The sequence below is a fragment of the Benincasa hispida genome, chromosome 10 (genome assembly GCF_027475165.1).
Source record: "Benincasa hispida cultivar pf3 chromosome 10, pf3_genome.v1.1, whole genome shotgun sequence".
In the NCBI taxonomy this organism is placed as follows: Eukaryota; Viridiplantae; Streptophyta; class Magnoliopsida; order Cucurbitales; family Cucurbitaceae; genus Benincasa; species Benincasa hispida.
In genome coordinates this window covers 42,230,448-42,239,426 of record NC_143487.1, presented here as the reverse complement: position 1 = coordinate 42,239,426, position 8,979 = coordinate 42,230,448, and the positions used below count along the sequence as shown (strand labels likewise).

Sequence of the window (8,979 nt, the reverse complement as noted above, 5' to 3'; positions counted from 1 at the left end):
CCAAATTTTTTCTAATCCATGCATTGCAATCTACTCTACCTCTTGTTTCCACATTGAAGAGATGAAACCAGTACTGGTTGTAACTCTTTATATTCAAAAAAATAAAAAAACATTTAATATTGATTTTACGTTAAGTATTTAGATTCAAATATTTTGGGATATAAATAAACGCCATTTTTTAGGAGTTAAAACAGAAACGACGATATAAAATCTAGCCCTTTGGTTGTTTGTATAAAATTGATAAGTCTACCATTAATCAAACATTAGAAGTTATGAACAAAGAGAAAGCCGAAGGAACAAGCAAAGCAGAGAACGATTAAGAGGAATAACTGGTGGAAAAAAACAAACAAGCAAAGGACCCATTGTTCTCGACAGTTTCGACGAGGTATGTTTTAATTTACTTTTAATGTATTTGAAAACATCAAATTTTGATCATATATATAAAACAAGGGGACAGAGACAATGGCAAGGGAATCAGGCCAAAAACATGCAACTCCAATAACTAGCAACAAACGAAAGCGCGATGCTTCTGCAATAGAGGTGAAAATTCAAGCAAACAAACCAAGGGTAAAGAGCAATGTCAGGATTATTTGAAGAAAAAAAAAAAGCAAGGTCAACAAGAATGTTGGTTGAAAATCTCATAGATCTAAATTGTGATGCAGGCTGTGAAAAAAAAAGTTAGAACCAAAGAAGAAAGGGAGAAAGGAAGTAGTAGAAGAAAAAGAAGAGCAAGATGAACTACATGAGGGAAAGGTATGATAATATACATTTTATGAAATTATCTATTAATTACAGTGTATTTGTTAACGTATATACATAATATAATTACTAAATAATGAAACATGATGAACAAGATAGTAATGAGTATGAAGAGGAAAAGTAAGAACACGCCAAAAGGGAAAAATTGAATTGATAGAACCACATGAGGTACTCAAATACTCCGTACTTGTTTTTACTATTAGCATATTATTAAGCTTGTGTTTCTGGTTTATTTCAAATGTGTTAGGACTCTTTGTTTCTGATGGATAGTGCAAGGAGAAATGAACCACTGAAAATAAACTTACAAACAAAGACTTCTGTAATTCATAAAATCAAGGAGAATTTAAGTGACAAGTTACAACAGAGATTTAGAGAGACCATTTTTGGTCATTTCCTTGATTTTTCCATTACAAATCAATCTTTTCAACTGTTGTTACACCTAATACAAAGATAATGTAAACCAAAGTCATCATCCCAGTTGAATTTCTTCGTAGGAGGTAGAGTAATGAAATTTGGTTTGAGAGAGTTTGCATTGATAACTGGTCTAAATTGTGGGGAATTACCAATAATTGATACAAGTGGGATAAAGGGAGGAGGAAATATAAGAAAAATGTACTTCGAGGATATGAAAGCTGTGAGTAGGTATTTTCTTAACATAGCTTTTAATGTTAGCAAGGCAAGATGTGATAGTGATAGGATAAAAATGGTGAAGTTGTATTTCTTGGAAAGTTTTCTTCTCCCAAAACAAGATTCGGTGAATGTGAATATAGACCACATACTGATGGTTGATGACGATGACCTCTTTGATAACTACCCATGGGGAAGGGTTGCATTTAATTTACTTGTTAATGTTGTACATAGAGCAATACACAACAAAGGTAAATCAAGAATATCAATGGGGGGATTCATATTCCCAATCTTAGCATGGGCATACAAGGTCATTGAAGGATCCCATACTGAGAGTTCCATGAGCGGGCTTAGATCGCTCTGATTTCACAGTGACCGAAACATAAACGATATACATTCCATAAAAACAGTTATGCATATTAAACTCATATTCGACATGCTCAGAATACAATAAAACACAAGGAAAGGGTTCATACCTTCGAACGATTGAACCCAAAGCAGTGGAAAACCATCTACCGATCTACCAGCACCCTGCGAGTCTGTCGACTGCAACAGCACGATCCGAATGTACACGAACAATGCCGCACGGACAACACCACCACAAGAGAATCCCGGGTATCCTCGACGTCAAAAACCCAAAGAGTGGGCTCTGGTGAGTTTGGTAGAGGACGGAGGAAAAGACGTCGTGTAGACGATAAGCAAGTGGGAGATGAACTCTGCTATCATATAGCGGAAATGATTATCGTATAGTAGAGCTACATGATCGTTTAGGAAAGACTGAATGATCGTTTAGGAAAGATGTATACGATCGTTTAGAGAACGTGTGAACTAGACGATCGAGCTTCTATCGTATAGGCTCTCGCGATCGCTCTTTCATGGATTCTTTTTGGGCATGGGCTTTACGAATGCATGATTGAATAATGAAATGAAAACGATTCTCATAGCTTTAACCCGTCGGTTACCATAACTTTCGCAACCCTACTTCCCACGTTCGAACGTGGATTAATCAATTAATTATCAAATAATTAATCGATTAATTTAATTAATAAATATAATCATATTATATTTATATCATATATCTACTATAGTATTTTCTCCTCTATTTGATATAAATCATATTTATATCTAATTCTCTCTAAAATAATGTATCTCATACATTTAGCCAATTATATCATATATAATTAACCAGTCCAATTATATCATATATAATTGAACTTCCTCTTGTCAATTTGAACATTTCAAATTAACCCAAACACTGGTTCTCGATTTTATCCAAGCTACCCAGTGACCTAATGGACCTGTGGCTCGAAGCTTCAACAGTACGTGAATAGCTGACTAAACTCTTTAGCTACGAGATTCACCATCTGTTAACTGTCAGTGATTCCACTAAAGACCAACAGCTGAACTCTTCTTACCACAGATATATTTCTGTGTCCATTGGATATAACGAATCATGAGTAGGATGACCCTTCACAGATGCTCGTAAGTACAGCTGGACCAATTTACCGTTTTGCCCCTGTAGTTACATTTCACTTCTTAAGTATCACTGATTCCTCTAATGAACAATACAACATAGTCCAACTACGTGTGAACACCTCTTGGGCCAAGAGAAGGTGTGTGGCGTCACATCGTTCAAGCCCCAGAATCAGTATTTAAAGGAGCCATCTATCTACTTACCTCTGCCTCGGGAAAAGAGTGAACTTCATCTTGTGTAGTTGATTTCCCAGCTCCCAAATCAGACGAATCCCTAAAATGGTAGGTTTGAATCGGCGACTTGGCCACTTGCACCCATACAAATCAAAGGATCGCCCTCAATGACAGGAGTTCCCAACTCACTCAGGATTGAGGTCATGTTACTTATGGTTATCCTAGTGAAGTGAAGTCTCTGTCATGAATGGTGTTATATAACGAGGCATTAACACTTCGTGGTCAGGTCTTATACAAACTCTTTGTATAGGAAAAGCCCCAGCTTGCATGTCCCCAACACAAATGATCAGGATCAGACCATTTGTGGCAAGTCACAATACTTGTGACCATTCCACAAAGCGGGCCACATCCGTAGCATTACCAAGATAAGGTTTCCCTCCTATATCCATATACTACAAACCATTTTGGTTATCTCTCAAGACATGATTCACTTGTATGTCACCACATATATGCTTGAGTCATATACAGATAACCAGGGATTTTATGTTTATTGGTTTGTGGTAAAACAAATAAAACAAACAACCGAGCAAAACAACAAGATGTGAAGTAAATATCATATATTAATAATCACTGGTGTTTGTATATACTATTTACAAACTACAGGACATGAGACTTTAGGGCATCAACCCCAACAGTCATACCCACCTTGAGCTCATCACAAAATTTCTTTGTCAGGAAGGTTTCTAACAATGTTAAAAAAATAGTAAATTGAGCTGTAGACAATCAATCCAAATGGAAGGATCTCAAGCGAAAAGTGTTCGATTCAAAAGAGGTATAAATATCTATACAACAAAATATATGTAGAGTTTTAAATTATAATCTATAAACTAACATCTTATTCCCTTGTTTACTTGACAACTTGAAATTTGTCCATTACTTGCAACCCCACATGAAATGACTATGACATATTTTGCCCTATTCATTGAGGAGGAAAAAAGGGTGTTCCAAGAGGTCGAAGAAGAAATGAACAAATATAGGTCAAAAGAGAGAGTGGTTGAACTATCCTTGAATAGAAGACCCGGTTTATCATATGACAAAGATGAAATGGAAAAAAGGTTTGAAGGAATAGAAAAAATGCTACAATTAATGAACACAAAGATGAATGAAAACTTTAATGCCATGAAGAATAGTCAGCAAATCTTAATGAAGAAGATTGATGACTTGGTGGAGTCAGTAACCAAATTGATTGACTACATGAAGACTACACAAGCTGTCCAATCACATGCATCAACAAGCAATCTGTTTATGGTATGTACACTAATTACACTGTATTTATTGTTTTTCATAGTACAAACCTATTATGAATTATATGGAAATAGCTTGCATCCCAATTCGAAAAAGAACTAGATGGTATTGAGAAAGAACAAGAAGAAAAAGAAGAAGAGAAGGAGTTGATTGATTGTTTTGATGCTCCCACAATAGTTCAATGAAAAGATGACGACGAGGACGAAGAAGGCAATGGAAACAAGGATCATGGACTAAAAATACAATCAGTAGTACACAAAGAAACATGCCATGGAGATAAAAACAAGGAATTTGAAGAAAAAGGAAGTAAGGAACCAGAGGTCAAGGTGAGTTGATATAAGCATGTTGCAGATTATACCTTTTAACAATACATGGAAATTGACAAGCATAATTGATTGAGATAGGAAAATCAAGACGCTGATGAAGAAATCAACGAAGTGATTCGATCAATTGATGAACGAGAGATTTATAAGAAGTTGGAGATGTCAAACAAGTGAAAGACAACAATATTGGTATGTTTCTTTTAAACTGTACAATCCTGGCACCTATCATCTTTTAACCTAATATTAAATAAATTATTTCAACTTTTTAACGTGTTAACAAAATGACACAACTAAGATCCTTCAAAAGGTACAACCATTGTGGTGCACGGGTCAACCCCCACAACCAAAAAAGCAAGAGGTATAATACTATAACTAATGTAGATCTTGAACATATAATGTGTATTTCTACATATCTCTAAAAGATGTTGTCTCTTTAATAACTAATAGAAGGTCAAAAGGAAGTTGGAAATGACTGATAAGCTTTACAACATTGATGAAAATAACCCTGCTACAAGGATCATACTCAAACATGTAAGAACAAGGGATCTTGTAAATTTGATCATTATTATAATTCATTAAGTCCTAACAACTAATTGGTCATTAAATGTTGTTAGTTAAATGTAACTAAGCAAGAGTTGATCATGATGGCTATCCAAGAGGAGGAGAGAAGATCAAAGCAACGGGAACTAAAAAGGAAACTGCCAAAAGTGAATGATGCGAGTCCACCAATGACAGGCATATGGATAGATGCAACAAGAGGGATAATACGAAAACCTCAAACCACGAATAAAAATACACCCCTGGATGGCCCATCATTTGACTTGCATCTAAACTAAGCCCGATCTTGCAATGAATGATCAAAGCAACTGATTCTGGCTTTTTATGTGATTCCCAATCTGGATATTGAAAGTAGGATACATTCAGATTTTGTGTCAGCTATATGGGCGAATTCATAATCTTGTTTTGTTATATGTTTTAAACTTTAGAACTTTTTAGTAGTCTTGCTTCCTATATTTAATGGACAAAATGATTTGAATATGTTGATGTAGCTGTTTTGGTAGCTGTCTAAACGTTTTAGGATTTAGTAGTCTTGCTTCCTGTTTTGGTATACAGCTTAACTATTTTGGATTCTGAAAATATGTTGAATATGTTGATGCAGCTGTCTAAACGTTTTAGGATTTAGTAGTCTTGCTTCTGTTTTGGTATACAGTTTAACTATTTTGGATTATGAAAATAAAATAGCTTTGGATTTGATGTAGCTATTTTGTACGAGTTTGTCTGGCCAACCCTATACTATATAACCTCGGTAAAGTCTTAGTCGTCCAAAGGGCATATACATAAATTATTTATAGGTGAATTGAACTTTTCACATTACACATACATAAAATTTAAATCTCCAACCCTCAATAACATAAATGAACAATGAATATATAAAGTGATTTGGAATTGTTATCATTACTGTTTTGGTATATCAATAAATAGTTTGGATTGATTCCATAATCACACTGTAATCCTAAAACGTTTAGATCAATTTCTAGTTATGAAAAATACAAATGACTGAATAACCAACATAAATTAGTATATTTAACTTTCAATTCCATATACAATAATTGGTATATGATTACTATTTTTGTATATAATTTGAATATTTTGAAATGATTTCACAAACACACTGTAATCTAAAACATTTAGCTCAATTGGACATTGTGAATGATACAAATGACTAAAGAGCGAACATAAATTAGTAATATTTAACTTTGAATTCCATATACAATATTGGTATATCATTACTGTTTTGTATATAATCTGAATATTTTGAATTGATTTTACAAACACACTGTAATTCTAAAATGTTTAGCTCAATTTCCCATTATGAATAATACAAATGACGGAACAACCAACATAAATTAGTAATATTTAACTTCCAGTTCCATATACAATCATTAATGCAAATAACAATTCCTTTCATAAACAGCATTAAGTTTGAACATCAAAGAACCGTTTGAAGAGGGAAAGTAAAGTAGAACAATACTAAACGATATAACACTATAGGTGCATTCAATGTCATATGGGATCCTTGCAAGACCTACAATTATAACCCCTCTTAACGCATCGACTACAGCAGACTATAGCTTTGTTTTCTAAACAAGACATGATTCTTTTTTTCTTAGGCCTCCCAGTCGGACGTTTGACATTAGGAGGAAGAACTAGATCATTGCCAATTGCATGACTTGTAGTGAATTGTTGAACATTGCCAATAGGCCGCATTTACTTTCTGTATAACAAACGTAGATTGGAAACACGAAAGAAATCATGTGCATATGATTGTATTTGAAGGTTCCTATGAGACAATGCAATGCATGCATGAGAGCACGGAATCATGTCTAGGTCCCACCGTCGACATGAGCAAGTATGATTTAGAATGTTAACAACAAATTGGTTAGAGCGATCATGCACTTCAAATTCATAATGGTTAATGGGGTACAACTACAAAAAAAAAAAAAAAACCGATAAACTTACAATTTTACTATTAATAATAGGCTTAATCGAATACAAATACTGTGTAACTAAAAGAACACTTACATCCATTGACCTACTGTCCCTTAAGGCTGATCGAATAATGTTCTCTGCATGCGATGACAATTCAGAATGCTGGAAACTCCAATGACTATGACGTTTGTAAAACCATTTTTGAACCAAACTACGAATAGATTCAAGGAGACCAATAACGGGTAATTCGCGTGCTTCCTTTAAAGCTGAATTCATGCATTCTGATATATTGGTTGTCATTAAGGAATATCTTTTCCTCCGAAAAAATGCCCTAGCCCATTTGGATTTGCCAACATCCTCTAATTCAATCCTAATGGATGGAGCAATCTCATCTAATTGCCTCATGTAATACTCAAATTCACCAATTTATATGCTCTTACACACATATGGAAAGTGTCTTCAATTGGACGTGACTTATGGTTCTTAACAAGGTTTTTATACAAATGAAATGCACACAACCCGTGTTCAACAAAATCATAGACAAAACTAACACCCTTGGCTATACTTTTATGACCATCAGACATAATAACATGGTCGTTAGAATTCCCAAAAATAGCTTTAAGATTACGAAAAAACCAGGACCATGATATATCATTCTCAGAATCGACAACGATAAATGCAAGAGGTACATTATGCGAATTGCCATCAAGTGTACAAGCAGACAATAATGTCCCCATAAATTTGTTCTTTAGACATGCACCATCGATTGACATAATAGGAAAACAAAACTTCCATGCATCTATAGAAGCAGTAAGCGCCATAAAGTAATACTTAAACCTACCTTCATCATCAGATTCTTATGCTGTATATGTTCCTGTAAGTAATAAACATTTAGATTGATTATAGAAGACAAAGTAGAGTGTATATAATTTTTTACACTAAATATAGACGAGAAACATACCAGGATTGTTTTCAATCAACGCAGCTGAAAATAGTGACAAACCGACGTAAGATGACTCAGGAGTCCTCCGGAGGGAATTGAGGGCAATCTCACGACCTCTCCAAGTTTTATCATAACTTATATTTACATCACGTTGTCTTCTCATATAGCTTACAACATCACACTGTCGGCATGGGACTTTGTCATTCATTTTAAAAAATGACTTTGTACATTCAACAACAATCTAGGATGTTGCTTGTTGATGACCATCTTTAACAATGTCAATAGAACATTTATGGATATTGATGAATTTTCGAACCATCCACACACCACCCCCTCTATATAAAAATGCACGTAGATACCACCCACAAGACATATCCTTGCAATGAATTTCAAACGAAGTTTTGTTTGACCTAATAGTAGTAAGTTTGAAACTGTTTTTAAGAGCAAGAAAATAAACTACTTTCTTCAATACAGATTTGCTACTAAAAAGTAAACCTACTCTAATGGGAATACTAGATTGAAAGACATCGAAATCTTGAGAATCAACGATTTCAGTGTTGTCCGTAGGATGTTTGAAAGATTGATCAATGTTTGCTGATTCATTACTCGAATACAGTGCCACAAAATATCTTTATCTTCAACGATGCTAATAAGATTCGAATTGGAAGAATCAATCCGGTACATTGTCAAACAAGATATAGTTAACTCACCGGAGGAAAAAAGTTTACCTGGCATATATTCCACAAATTGTTGGAACGATGAATTTGATGGAATATATGCATCACAATCTCGGAAATCATGGTACTAAGAATTCTCATCCCATCAACCATCAAATAGGAGTTTAACCCGTTGTAAAGTCATAGCAAAAACAGTAGCAAAAGTTAA

The 8,979-nt window shown here is 34.4% G+C and overlaps 1 pseudogene; it reads right to left on the bottom strand.

The window, feature by feature from the left end:
* Window positions 1-6,725: 6,725 nt before the first annotated feature.
* LOC150033376 (uncharacterized) lies at window positions 6,726-8,302 on the bottom strand (annotated as a pseudogene).
* Window positions 8,303-8,979: the final 677 nt, after the last annotated feature.